The sequence below is a fragment of the Varanus komodoensis genome, unplaced genomic scaffold (assembly GCF_004798865.1).
Source record: "Varanus komodoensis strain SLA01 unplaced genomic scaffold, ASM479886v1 scaffold20_1, whole genome shotgun sequence".
In the NCBI taxonomy this organism is placed as follows: domain Eukaryota; kingdom Metazoa; phylum Chordata; class Lepidosauria; order Squamata; family Varanidae; genus Varanus; species Varanus komodoensis.
In genome coordinates this window covers 3,295,745-3,310,738 of record NW_025335587.1, presented here as the reverse complement: position 1 = coordinate 3,310,738, position 14,994 = coordinate 3,295,745, and the positions used below count along the sequence as shown (strand labels likewise).

The window sequence follows — 14,994 nt, the reverse complement described above, 5'->3', positions numbered from 1 at the left end:
GTTCATATTAGACTCTGTATCAGCCTTCCAATCTAGTGCCCTCCGTACAAATTGTGTTGCAATTAACTGGCCGAAGTTGAGGGGACTTGTAGTCTAACCCTTATGGAAAGTGCCATATTTGCTTATTTTTACATATTGCATACTTCCCCAACATAAGTGTGGTGGAATTTGGAATGCCTTGATAGGGTTTGGGTTGGTAATGACAAGAAGGAAAAACTGGGAAGTGAAGCCTTTGAGCATCCAGGGCACAGAGAGATGTAAGATGAGGGGATGGACAAACTGGGATTCATGAGGCCATTAGAGTTTCCTAGATAGGGACGTAGCTGGAAAATCAGACCATGGTTATAAAAGGAACACCTGGTAATGGTTAGCCTCAAGCTGCTTTTGCGGAATGTGCAAGACCATTAAGCACTGGTCACACATTTTCACCCAGATCAGCATGTTTTTTCATGCAATATACTTAAGTCTTATCTGGATTAACTCTCAGGATTTTTTGGTCTGATCAATCCCTAATCTATGTCCAGTCACCACTTCCATAGTTTCCTAGGTACTGGATGCAGGAAATGACTGCCATTTGTACACTGAAGACATTTATTATTCATGTATTTTATACATTTATATCCTACCTCTCCTCCAAGGTATTTTAAGGCTACACACAATTTCCCCCATTTCCATTTCATCTTTGCAACAACCCTACAGGATAACTTGGTCAGTGACCGGTCCAAAGTCAACCACTGAGCCTCATGGCTGAATGGGGATGAGTGCCAGGGTATCCTGAGTGCCAGGCCAAAACGACTCTACCACATTGGGTTCCTTAAGCCCAAGCCTACAGATGACTTTGCCCATCAGCTTCATGTAGATGTTGAAAAGAACGGGACGAAACAGGCCAACATCCATGGGATTGAACAAGTGTCCCTCAGCATCGCCTTCCCTCCAGAAGGGCTGTCACCCCCATAGCCTCATGTCCCCATCACAAAGTCCAACTATATCTTGGCAACTCAGAAGAATACCATGGTCAGTGGTAGTGCAGGCTGCATAGGCTTTAAAATTTAGATATAAACTGTTAACAGTGTGTAGTTTTAACTCAAACATTTCATAATGCTGAACTTCTTGTACATTTCAAATGTATTGAACATTGAACAAATGTATTGAACGTTCAACAGTGTTAGGTTGGACAAGCACTCCATTTATTGGACTCTTCCGCCTGTGGGCAGAAATGCTTGTGGGGATGATCTTTGCCCCTTAATCCTTTGGCCCCCAGACCCCACCAAATCTGTTCCAGAGGGTCTGGTGGAGTCTCTGAAATAGTATGGGATATGCCCTGGTGAATTACAAGGAGAAAGGGATGTCAGTGCAGTTCAGCTCCTCTGCCTTCCTGAAGCAACTGAGTCACCTCCACAAACAGAAGGAGTCCTTCCATTCATGAACTGGAAGGTCTGGATCCAATCCTCTATGTTCTATCAACAGATCATAAGATTAGACAATGTATCTGAACTTATTGCTTTCAGTGTAGCTAAACATAACTTGTAGTAAAAGGTAAAGGTTTCCCCATGACATTAAAGTCCAATCATGTCTGACTCTTGGGGTGGTGCTCATCTCCATTTCCTAGCAGAGGGAGCCAGCGTTTGTCTGCAGTTTCCATGGTCATGCAGCCAGCATGACTAAACACCGAAGTGCACGGAACGCTGTTCTTCGTCGTGGCCTCTGTGCAGTCACACATATGGGTTCTGCGCCTGCGCAGTGCCTTTGGCCGGAAGATTGATAGCTAACGGTTTCCTTTTCGGCGGGGACTCTGCTCCCCCTCCCCCCTAGCAGTATATAAGGAGCAGACTGACCGCCATTTTCCAGTCTTTGCGACCGCCGTTCGCTGTGCCTCGTGCCGCTTCGCTCTCGCTAAGATTTATTACTTACCCCGTTCCTCATTCGAAAATCCTTGGCTTTTTTCTCTTATCAAGTTGTATCCCTTGATCTTGTTGTTAGTACTTCACTTATATTTCTTTTAACGTGCACTATTTTTTCTTTCTTCTTATCGTTCCTATAAAAAAAAAAATTACTTTCCCGCTTTACTATCTTCTTTCTTTTCAAAATTTCTACGATGGCGCAACGGGCGGCGTTCCGCAAATGCGGAAAATGCGGCTCGAAAATGCCTGCAGCGGATCCGCATGATCTGTGCCTCCTTTGTTTAGGGGAGGGGCACAGAACCAATAAGTGCGGCCATTGTTTGGCCTTCTCAAAACAGGCGAGAAAAAATAGAGAGAACCGCCTTGGGAAACTCCTGTGGGACCAGGCTCTTCTCCAATCAGACCGCCTGGTGGCTAAGTCTTCCACTGTTGTGGCCCCACCCGAAGGCCCTCCAACTTCGGCTGAGTTGCCGCAATGCCTGGCCTCCTCCATTGCTCCGCCTTCACGTTCCTCTCAGGAAGGCGCACATGCTATGGCCGACCAGCCTGTTTCCCTGCCGAGGAAACAAAAGGAGAAGAGAAAGCACAGTGATTCAGATAAACACCCTGTGCATAAGAAGGCCAAGAAGGGCAAGATGAGCAAACCGACTAAAAAGCCGAGGAACCCTGAGCAGGCAAAACAACGCCATTCGGCCTCGGCCTCGTCTTCGATCCCGATACCGGTCTCGGAACCGACTCCCTCGGTACCGACCATCCAGGAGGCTATGAGGGTCACCCCACCAGGTTCACCACGCCGGCTGGCTGTCGAACCCGTCATGGAATCGAGGGGTTCCATCTCTGATGGGGAAATAAGAGACTCTCCACCTAGAGCTCGATCACCAACCCCAATGCCGTCGGTACAGATGGATACTGGTATCGCCATCTCCCCTTCAAGAAGCCGTAGGAGTCGTTCCTCAGATGCGAGATCGGACGATTGGTACCACTCTAGATACTCCTCCGTTCCGAGACGAGAAGAGTACTACTCTGCAGCCTGCTTCCCGACCAGGGAACGATCTTCACCACCAGCCCATCGGGAGTGTTTCCATTCGACTCCCAGAGATGCCCCGAACGCCCCATCTAGAGAACGTGGCAGATCGGAGTCATCGGCGGAATCTTCCTCCAGTGTGCCTCCCCCTTACTGGATGGAATCTGAAGAGTCTGAGGCTGATTCGACCTCACTGGATGCGGCAGTTGTGTCACAGGGACCAGGATCACCTGATGAACCCTATATATCGTTTAACGATCTCATGGCCAGACTAGTGAGATCGCTCGATATAGAAACCCACCAGCAGCCGGGACCGAGCACGGACCGCTTTTATGATGTTGTTAGAGGCGAACGATCCACATCCATTGCCTTGCCGTTTATTACAACTTTAAGGCAGGCAATGACCCAGCCATGGGACCTTCCAGCTCAACCGCAACCGACTTCCCGGAAATATGAGTCTATGTATCGGGTGCAAGAGGAAGACATCCCGTTTCTCCTCCGCCACCCGAAACCGAATTCAGTTGTGGTGGAATCATCGCAGGGTCAGGAGGCCCGTGGACATACCTTGCCTAGAGATAAGGAGGGCAGAAAGGTTGATTCACTTGCCCGTCGGGTCTACGCAGCATCGGGCCTGGGATTAAGGATCTCTAATTACGAGGCCACCCTGGTGCGCTACCAGTATTTTTTGATGCAACGCCTAGATGCCATCATCGATACTATGCCAGGAAACCAAGGCGAACTTGCAAAAACTTTTGTTAAGGAAGCTATGTAAGTCGCTGTGCAACAGCTTTCTACTGCGAGGCACCACGTGGACTCGGATTCGAGGTCGCTGGTTGGGGCCATTTCCCTCCGCAGACACGCCTGGTTGTGTAATTGCAATTTCCCTGACGAAATGAAGCGGAGAATTGAAGAAATGCCGTTCGACAGATCCGGTCTCTTCCACGCAAGAACGGACAGTAAATTGAAGAAGATCCATGAGTCTCGCATGACCGCTCGTCATATGGAATTACAATCTTTACCTAGACGTAAGTGGTGATGGTCACGCCCACAATATCGTTCGCAATTTCCGCCTCAGCAACAACAACAGCAACAATGTCACCAGCGCCGCAGGCAACAACCGCCCCAACGCTTCCAACAGGGTCGCCGTAGATTCGATACGGACAGGCGACAGCGTTGATGTGACGAGCGAACCGTTCCTCTCATCCCATCTTTACCCTTCCCCCTCTCATTTGGGGATCGACTGAAGAGTCGACTCTCCATTTGGGAGTCAATTACATCTGATGGTTGGGTATTATCTATTATCCAGCACGGATATGGAATCGAATTCGACGTTGTACCATCTCCGAGTCCTACTCGATATACTACGCCTTCTTTGGTGCTGTTAGACGAGATTCAACAACTTCTCGTTAAGGGAGCTATTCGTCGCCTCTCGTTATCGGAAGGACTCCATGGATTCTATTCCAGATACTTTACGGTTCCGAAACGTGATGGAGGTCTTAGACCAATACTGGACTTGAGAGCTCTTAATAAATTCATAACACCAAAGAAGTTTCAAGATGACCACGCTACAAAGTATTCTTCCATTGCTGGGAAGAGGGGATTGGTTCGCTTCATTGGATCTAAAAGACGCTTATTTTCATATTTCAATACACCCAAGTTATAGGCGTTTCCTATGCTTTGCGGTAGACCATGAAGTTTATGAATTCAATGATCTACCATTTGGATTGGCCACGGCACCAAGGGTCTTCACGAAGTGTATGGCCCCTGTGTGTGCACACCTTCGGCTGTGCGGGATTCGAATCTACCCGTACCTTGATGATTGGTTGCTTGTTGCCGATACGGAAGCTGGACTTGCGTCTGCTATTGAACTTACATGCGTTCTGTTGCACGACCTTGGACTTTGCATTAATCGACGGAAATCTTCCCTTGTCCCTACACAGATGATCAACTTTATCGGAGCTCGACTGGATTCGACGTCGGCAAGAGCCTTCTTTCCTTGAGACAGATGATATGAGATTGCTCATTGCATTACTCGAATTCGGCAAGCAAGAACCGTTCCCGCCCGATCTATTCAAAGCCTTTTGGGGCACATGTCTGCTTCCATCGCTGTGGTCCCTCATGCCAAGCTACGACTACGTCCCCTTCAACTGTTTTTCAACAAACTGTTTCGGCCACAGATAGACCCTCCTACCAAACGAATTCGACTATCGGTTTCAGTTCTCCAATCCCTGCTATGGTGGATGGATCCAGCCAACTTAACCGTCGGTGTTCCATTTCAACCTCGGTACCCTACAGTAACCCTCAGTACCGATGCGTCACTGCTGGGATGGGGGGGCCATCTGCTCCAATCTAAGTACCCAAGGGAGATGGAGCCATCGGGATGGCAGGAATCATATCAATTTTCTGGAACTCCTTGCCGTTTTCAAAGCACTGCAAGCTTTCGAGGATCTGCTCCTCCATCAGATCGTTCAAGTCACCTCCGACAACGTGGCGACGGTCTTTTATTTAAACGAGGAACCCGATCCTGGAAGCTAGCCCATCTCGCCATGCAGATTTGGGACTGGTGTATACCAAGGGGTATCACTATTCTAGCAGTTCACCTTGCGGGCACCGACAACACAGAAGCCGATCTCCTGAGCAGACACATGTCGTGCTCCCACGAATGGGAGTTAGACCGTCGGGTTTGAAACATGTTATTTCACCGATGGGGTCGACCAGACATCGACCTGTTTGCCACTCAAGGGAACAGAGTGTGCAGGACCTATTGCTCCAGAGCGGAGTGGGTCAGGACTCCCTGGGTGATGCTTTCATGATTCCATGGACAGGCGTGATTTTTTATGCTTTCCCTCCAATCCCACTTATCATGAGAGTGCTTGCAAAGATCATTCACGAAGGAGCTACAGGAATACTAATCACTCCATGGTGGCCACGACAACCGTGGTTCCCAACTCTCCTTCAAGTTTCCAGGGAGGATTTTCTTCAACTCCCTCTTCTCCCTTATCTAGTCACCCAGAAGGAAGGCACAGTTCGTCACCCAGACTTGCTATCGTTGAAACTGACTGCATGGCGGATACGGTGACCCGGGGTGATACATCAGTATTGACACCGCCTACCATCCCGACCATGCATACCCAGCAGAGCCTGCACCCGGATCTGCAGTATATTCTTGAATCTGCACTACGACCATCTACCAGGAAGTCGTACGCAGCAAAATGGAAAAGATTTTCTAACTTCGCCAATTTACACTCTTTTCCGGCCTCCTCAGCCTCCGTTTCACAGATACTTCAGTTCCTTTTTGAACTACATCAGTCTGGACTCAAACCTTCATCTATAAAGGTTTATACAGCAGCGCTCTCCCACTACAGAGGAGCTATACATGGTTTTTCCCTTTTTACTCAACCTCTAATAAAAAGATTTTTGAGAGGCTTAAGTAATCTGAATCCCACTGTAAAACCCCTAATGCCTACATGGAGTCTCTCGGTGGTTTTACAAGCATTAACTCGATCACCGTTTGAGCCCATGGCGACAATTGATTTACGCCTCGTTTCTTGGAAGACAGCCTTCCTCGTGGCAGTGACTTCAGCACGTAGATCCTCTGAACTATGCGCTCTTCGAGTGGATCCCCCTTTTCTAAATTTTCATAAGGAAAAGGTGGTTCTTCGTATGGATCCGTCTTTCCTTCCGAAAGTTGTACCTCTTTCCATATGCAACAGGAAATTGTGTTACCGGCGTTTTTTCCGGTCCCTTCGAATCCGATAGAAAGATCTCTACATAAGCTGGACGTCCGTCGCTGCTTAGCCTTTTATAGATCCAGGACTGAATCCTTTCGACATTCAAATAGACTCTTTGTGAAATATTCGGAGCATGACAAAGGTTGTCCAGTTACCTCTCAGCACCTTTCGAAATGGATAGTTAATACAATTGTCCTAGCTTATCAGCTAGCCAAGTTGGACTTACCATCTACTCCAAAAGGCCACTCCACAAGAGCTGTCGCTGCCTCTTCAGCCTTTGCATCGGGAGTTCCGATAGAGGACGTGTGCAAGGCGGCCATTTGGGCTACCCCGTGCACCTTTGCCAAACACTATCGGCTAGATGTCCGTGCCAGACAGGATTGCTCTTTTGGCAGAGCTGTACTTTCGTCTGTCCTTCGATGATGACACCTCCCTCCTCCAGTTGGGGTAAGCTTGTTATTCTACCCATATGTGTGATGCACAGAGGCCACGACGAAGAAAAGCAGGTTGCTTACCTGTAACTGATGTTCTTCGAGTGGCCATCTGTGCAGTCACACAACCCACCCTCCGACTCCTCTTGGTGTCATGGGTGGTTCGATTATTTTTACTCAGATATTATAATCTCTCCTATGTGTCGTACCGCTACTTCTTTAACCTTCTTGTACTAATGTGCAATGTCATAGGGAACCAAACGTCGGTCTTTCAAAGACTGGAAAATGGTGGTCACTCTGCTCCTTATATACTGCTAGGGGGGAGGGGGAGCAGAGTCCCCGCCGAAAAGGAAACCGTTAGCTATCAATCTTCCGGCCAAAGGCACTGTGCAGGCGCAGAACCCATATGTGTGACTGCACAGATGGCCACTCGAAGAACATCAGTTACAGGTAAGCAACCTGCTTTTACCTTCCCACCAAAGTGGTACCTTTTTATCTACCTGCATTTGTATGCTTTTGAACTGCAAGGTTGGCAGAAGCTGGGACAGAGTACCCTGCAGATTCGAACTGCCGACCTTTCGATCAACCAGCCCAGCAGCTCAGCGGTTTACCCACTGTGCCACCACATCCCAACATGTACTACTGAGTGCATAATAAAAATGCCTGATGTGTGAAATATTTAGATTGGTGGCTTTCCACAGTGGTGGCTGCTGCCTGTTCATTTTGCTCCTGTCTGCTTCCAGTACCCAGCCCACCTTGGATCAGAGATGCAGAGACAGAATGCCAATAGCTGAAAAGTAGGGCAGCAGTCCATCGGGCTTGGGAGCTGACAAAAGCTCAAGGACAGGAAGCTCAGTTGAGCTACAGGACCCACAATTCTGGTTTTGAGTAACATCATACCTAGACATTCTGTATCAGGACAAAAATATACAAGTACTCTTATGATAGCTGCCAGCTTTGTGTTATCTGACCAATGGTAATTTCAATGGGGTTGTAAAAACTGCATAGGAGAAAAGGTTAACTCTCCCCTTATCCAGCAGTCTTGATCCAAATAAATGTAACAACCTGAAGGAGGCTCTGTTACCCTTGAAGCCATGAAAAACCATTAATTGTTGCTCACCATTGACTGGCTTTGGCAGCATCTATTTGAGTGTTTAATCTATTTAATTATATATTTAAAGCATTTAAGCCTGTTCTTCAACCCAAAAGTTGTGGGAGAGGAGCTGGTGGTTTTCTGCTCTGGACTGAGCAGAAGCCCACATGGCTCAGTATCAAGCAGGAAGAGAGGCAAGGCGGGAAGGAAACCAAAGGTTCCAGCATCCAGGAGACCTGCTAGTGTTGGCTGGCACTCAAAATAGCCAGAGTACAATGGAAGCATCAAAGTAGATTATATTCCTAGGAACATAGTGGGACTTGGCAGGTATCTACAAATCTTGATGCACATATTTCTTATTAGCTATTAAGCCTTGCATGGAACTACTGGACATGCTGGCATCTTTTCTCAGCCTTCTGCCTTCCAATTTGTTGGACAGAGCCCTCAGTTTCAGTGAACAAGGTCATGAGCCAGAACTAATGGGAGTTGTAGTCCAACACATCTGGAGGACAACATCTTCTGTGGGCATTAATATTTTCTGCAGAAATCTCAACACCTGCCATGTCCTGTGAAACCTTTTTCCAAAATGCCAGAATCCTAAGGTCATATAACTGAATCATAGTGGAAAGATGAGAAACTGGAATTGTGCAGTGATGCTTATACAGCAAACTGATTTGTTTGAATATTTGGGGTTGGGGTTCATCCTTCATAGTCCATACCAAGCTTTTTCCTGTATCAACTGAACCTGGCAGTCCAGTCATGAGCTTTGTGAGAGAATCCACACAACTTATTGCACACAAGATATTATTATTATTATAACATTTCTATGCCGCCCCTTGCTGAAACCTCGGGGCGGCTTACAACACGATAAAATACATTGAAATACAATAGCACATAATAAATTACCATTAAATACAAAAATACAAAAAATACATTGATTTACAAATATAAGATTAAAATTATCAGTATAAATTAAGTAAATAAAAATATAGGAGGAGAAAGAGAAGGAAGAAGAAGTTGCCCTGGCCAGATCATATGTTTTAACAATTAAAATGATGTTTAAATAAAAAGGTCTTTACCTGGCGCCGAAAAACCAGTAACGACTCTTTGGGGAGTGAATTCCATAGGTTGGGCGCCACCGCAGAGAAAGCCCACCTCCGGGTACTTACTCTCCTAATTTCTTTCATGGAGGGTTCCCGGAGAAGGGACTCTCCCGCAGATCTCAAAGGGCGGTCGGGCATATACGGACATAAGCGCTCATTCAGGTAGCCAAGACCCAAGCCGTTTAGGGCTTTATAGGTCATAATCAACACCTTGAATTGGGCCCGGGCTTCAATGGGAAGCCAGTGAAGCTGACGGAGGACTGGAGTCATGTGAGCATAACGCCCCGTCCCCGTCAGCAACCTGGCAGCTCTATTTTGCACCAATTGAAGTGTTCGGACTGTCTTCAGGGGAAGCCCCACGTAAAGCGCGTTACAGAAGTCCAGGCGGGAAGTCACCAGCGCGTGTGTCACCGTCGCCAGGCAGTCGTACTCCAGGTAGGGACGCAGCTGATTAATCAGCCGAAGCTGAAGGAAGGCGTTCCTCGCCACCGCTGTCACCTGTGCTTCCAAAGAAAGCTCCGGGTCGAGGAGTACTCCTAAGCTGCGGACCTTATCCCTAAGAGGGAGTGTTGCACCATTCAGGACCAGGTCAAATCCACCCTCTCCGAAACCCGATCTGCCAACCAATAGGACCTCCGTCTTGTCTGGGTTGAGTTTCAGTTTATTTGCCCTCATCCATTCCCTTACCTCGGCCAAGCACCGGTTCGGCACAGCCACTGCCTCACCTGGATTAGTGGAAAATGAGAGGTAGAGCTGGGTATCATCAGCGTATTGATGATTCCGCAGCCCACACCTCCTGATGACCTCTCCCAGCGGTTTCATATAGATGTTAAATAGCAGAGGGGATAGAATGGAGCCCTGTGGTACTCCATGGCATAGCTGCCATGACATAGAGACATGGTCCCCCAGCACTACCTTCTGGAATCGACCGTTGAGATAGGAGCAGAACCACTGCAGAGCAGTGCCTCCAACCCCCAATCCCGCAAGTCTATCCAGAAGGATACCATGGTCAATGGTATCGAAAGTCGCCGAGAGGTCCAGAAGAACCAACAGGGATGCACTCCCCCGTCCTTCTCCCTGCACAGTGCTGTATGGTTTAACTCCTGTACATTCAAGGAAGCTGCATAAATCATCCCCTTTGTATTAGTGAGCATTACCTCAACAAGTAGATTTAACCAAAGCTGTAATGGGATTTATGGTTTCCCTTCCATTCCCAGTTCTGCTTCAGCCCTGTCCTCTCAGGTGCTGCTCTCCTTGCTTCTCTGTGATTAGGCTGCTATTGGGAGCAATTGTGCTTTATTTGCAAAAGTGATGTGTTAACACACTGGATTCAGCACCCTCAGTCTAATTTGTTTATATTCCCTGCCCTTTTGTATGGGAAAACTAGATATCAAATGCATAATGCATCTCGTGACTCATAGTTGTACCACAAAACAGTCAGAGCAGTAGATTATGTCTCTGAACAATTTTTAATGGTTGCTTTTGTATAGCTAGGACATGTGTTTCATTAACTAGGCCCTACTAGCCAGTACTTTGAGGATCATTTTGTATGCTGAATGATTAATAGGTGAGCCTGATAATTATACGAAGAAAGTTGCCCACATTCAGAAACTCAGGGAGGTCCTTTCTATTTAGCCAGTAGGGTTGACAGTCACTGGGAGTAGTTCTACAGGGTTTCAGGCAAGAAACTTCCATTCTCTGCCTGGGACCTTTTGCATGCAAAGTGTGTGCTCCACTACTGAGCCAGAGACCCTCCTCTGTACAAGCCCTGGCATCTCCGCTAAAAGGATCAGGTAGCAGTGATGTGAGAGATCTTTGTGTGACTGCAAAACAGAGATCCCCATGATGTCCACAGGAACCTCCAAGGGTACCTGTGAAGGGGCCCCCTATATGATGCCTGCAGGCACACAAAATGGTTTAATTTCCCCCTTTTAATATAAGTACAGTGGTGCCTTGGCTCACAAACACCTTGGTTCACAACCAAATCGGGTCACAAACAAAAATTTCATGAAAATTTTGACGTGGGTCACGAACTCCACATTGGGTGGCAACCAAGATCGCAGCCATCTCCCCACCCCCACCCCTGAGTGGGGCGATGGCCACGATTGCAATTGCGTTCGTGCAGGGAAGACGTGCGTAATCCTGCAGGAAAGAGGGGGACAGTCTCGGCCATCTCCCCCCCCACCCCACAACCAGCACGATCGCGGCCATCTCCCCCGCCCCCCACCCCAGTTGTTCGCAGTTGTGTTTGTGCAGGGAAGACATAGAGGAGCTGATGACAGAAGAACTTGCTGAACTCCAGAGTGAGAGCAGAAGGCACTTGCTGAGGAGGATTCCACTGAGGAAGAGGAAGACAGGGAGGAGGTTAGCAGTGATGTGATACAATCCATTATGAAAAAATGGAATGAGTGCCAGGATTTCTTTGAGAAGCACCACCCCATAACTGTAACGAACAGAGTGTTGAATCTGATGAACGATAACATGGTCTCTCATTTCCAGAGGGTTATGCAGCGCAGGAAAAAGAAGTGACTATAGACAGATTTTTCACCAAAATTGTCCCTGCAGCTGAGAGACAAAGAAGAGAGGAAACCCCTGAAAGAGATCTCCCCAATGTCCTTATGGAGGGGGACTCTCCCTCAAAACATAACCTCTCCCCCGCACCTAGGTTAGTGTTCTCCACTGTACTGTACAGTACTTTGTTACTTTGTTGTTCTTTGTCACTTTGCTTCAAATTTTTCTGATTTAAAAAAATAGTTACAGAATGGATTAACCTTATTTACCTTGAACCTTATGGGGAAATTTGACTTGGCTCGCAACCAAAATTGTCTCACAACCACATTCAGAGGGGCCAGAACGGATTAACCTTATTTACATTGAATCCTATGGGGAAATTTGACTTGGGTCACAACCAATTTGGGTCACAACCAGAGTTGTGGAACGGATTACGTTCGTGAGCCAAGGTACCACTGTATATGGATTTGTATGAAAGGCATGCAACTTACTATCAATTCTACATAGGTTTCAACAAAAGCAGACCAAATATCCCAAAAGGTTGTTGTCTTTTTGCCACCTTTTCATCTATTAAAAACATTGCAAAGTCCTTAATTGCATTATAGGAGATGTGTATTTATCCTTCCAGTTTTGAAATATCAGTCTTTAGCCGTCAGAAGTGCACAGAAAATCAATTTCCTCTTCCATTTGTAAATTTCCATGAAGCAGGTACATAATTTAAATGAACATGTACCTCAGTGAATATTAAAGATCCTTTCAGTACAAGAACAACTACTGGATGGTATCAAAACATACATTTGAAGGACACATTGGCCATATTTCACCTCTGACAATTCAGTGAATTATACAATAATTTATTTAAAAAGTACTGCATGTCCAATAGATATACAACAAAAGTTTTCACTGAATAAGATGTGACCTAAGATCTAAGATGAGACGGGTAGACACCTTGGCAGTGATCCACTGATTAGGCATTTTGTGGTGGTGCCCACAACAATTTCTCAGTTTCCAAATTATGCCCACTATCATAGAATAGTAGAGCTGAAAGGGGACAGAAGGCCATTGTGTCCACCCCCCTGCTCAGACTCCAAGTTAAAGCATCCCACATGTTCAAAAAGATTGGGACTCCTATGCCTGAGAGTTTGTGAGCCAGAGTAGACAGTACCTGTCCTAGAAAGGCAATTTGTGTGACCTGATTCAAAGCAGCTTCCTCTGATATTTCCCTTTGCATAAAGCAGGAGTGCACAACTCCTTGTCTGTGGACCTTATCTAGCCCACAGGATTCCTTAATCCATCTTGCAAAGCCTCCTGGAGTAAGCAGTGAAATGGTCAAGTTTGCTGATGTCACCACACTATTTAAAAGCAAACAGGATTGTGAGGCGCCTCAAAGGGATCTCTCCAGGCTGGGAGAATGGGCATCAATATGGCAAATGCAGTTCAGGGTAAGCAAGTGTAAAGCAATGCATGTTGGGACAAAATATCTCAAGTTCAGGTATGGGCAGATGGGATCTGAGCTGGCAGTGACAGAGCAAGAAAGGAATTTTGGGGTAGTGCTGCACAGGTCAATGAAAATGTCGGCCCAGTGCACAGCTAGTGTGAAAAAGGTCCGCCTGGCACCGTCGTTATTTGTTTTTCAGCGCCAGGCTAAGACCTTTTTATTTAAAACTTATTTTAAGTGTTAATTTATTGGTTATTTGTAGGATTTAAAAAGAAAAATTAAGCCGAGATGCACCGGGTTTTAATATTTTTATTGTATAATTTGGTTCTTACTGTAAGCCGCCCCGAGGCTTTGTTGCGATGGGGGCGGCATAGAAATATTTTAAATAAATAAATAGGCAAACTCCATACTAGGCATAATTAGGAACAGAATAGAAAATAGAACTGCCAAGATTGTACTCCCTTTATACAAATCTTTGGTGCAACCACACTTAGAATATTTTTTCAGTTCTGCCCCTTACCTGAAAAAGGGCACTGAGTCTCAGTTGGAAGACATGCGGAGCAGGGCAACCAAAAAGATCAAGGGGCTGAATCAACCCCTGTATGAGCAGTGGCTGCATCAACTGGGCCTGCTTAGCTTAGAAAAAAGGCAAGAAAGAGGAGACATGACAGAGATGTTTCAAATAATGCATGGTGTGAAGAAAGTGAAGAGGGAGACATTTTTCTTCCTTGAACCCAGGGTCATCCCATGAAGCAGACTGGAGGGAGGTTTGGGACAGATAAAAGAAAGGACTTCTTCACACAACATATAGTTCAACCATGGAATTTGCTTCCACGGGAAGTAGTGATGGTCACCAATTTAGATGGCTTCAAAAGGGGATGGGGCAGATCCATGGGGGAGGAGGTTATCAGTGGGTACTAGCCTGCTTGCTGCAGGTGGCATGCCTGCATGTAGCAGTTGCTGAGGAGCTTGGGTGGGTGGAGGACTTGCGCATCCTGACTGAGTGATCCTGTGGTCAGCTGGTCTGCCACCATGTGTACTGGGAGCTGGCCTGGATGGACCTTTATTCTCATCCAGCATGGCTTTCCTTATGGCCTTCTCTTCGAGGCAGCTGTTCTTCTCAGCGCTAGTAGTGTAGATGTGCACGGCATGTGGTGTTTCCAGGGGTGCTGGGTACTGCATGAAACAAGGGACTCTGCCAACATGAGGAAGTGCAGCTACTTCCCAGTGGAATGACTTCATGCAACTCACAACATCTGCAACACCAGTGGCCACACAAAGCCAGGCACTCTCAACACTGGGGACACCCAGTGGCACCTGCAGCATCCTCTCTATATTGGGAACATTGTACCTCTCCCAGCATGGAAAGAAAGAGGAAGAAGTTTAATGCTAGAGCAGGGGCAATAACTTCAATGTACCTGTGTACCTTCTGCACTCCTAGGATGAATAACTTGGTGGCTTGATGGCTTTGAACACACCCAGGGAGGAGTGACAACCAAAAGAAAACAAAAATGCCTGCCAGCTCCACAAGAGTAGTCTAGGTTGCTGGATGCCACAGGAATGCACTGTTGATGAGCAACGTTAATCCGGAAGCTGGAAAGTTTCAGAAGCAATGTAGTGGCAAAGGCCATGGGCATTGCATGGCTTTGGCTAGCACTCAGTCAATGCTGAACAAATGGCAGTAGTACTGATTCACACTAGGTTGTCTGACACTAACTTCTCTCTAAACAATGGAAGAAGTTATACGTATTCAAAGATATAT

The 14,994-nt window shown here is 46.8% G+C and overlaps 1 protein-coding gene across 3 annotated transcripts in view; it reads left to right on the top strand.

Moving 5' to 3' along the window:
* LOC123023319 (ras-related protein Rab-3B-like) overlaps positions 1-14,994 on the top strand; it is an 80,698-nt gene that overhangs the window by 12,769 nt on the left and 52,935 nt on the right. The window lies entirely within an intron of this gene.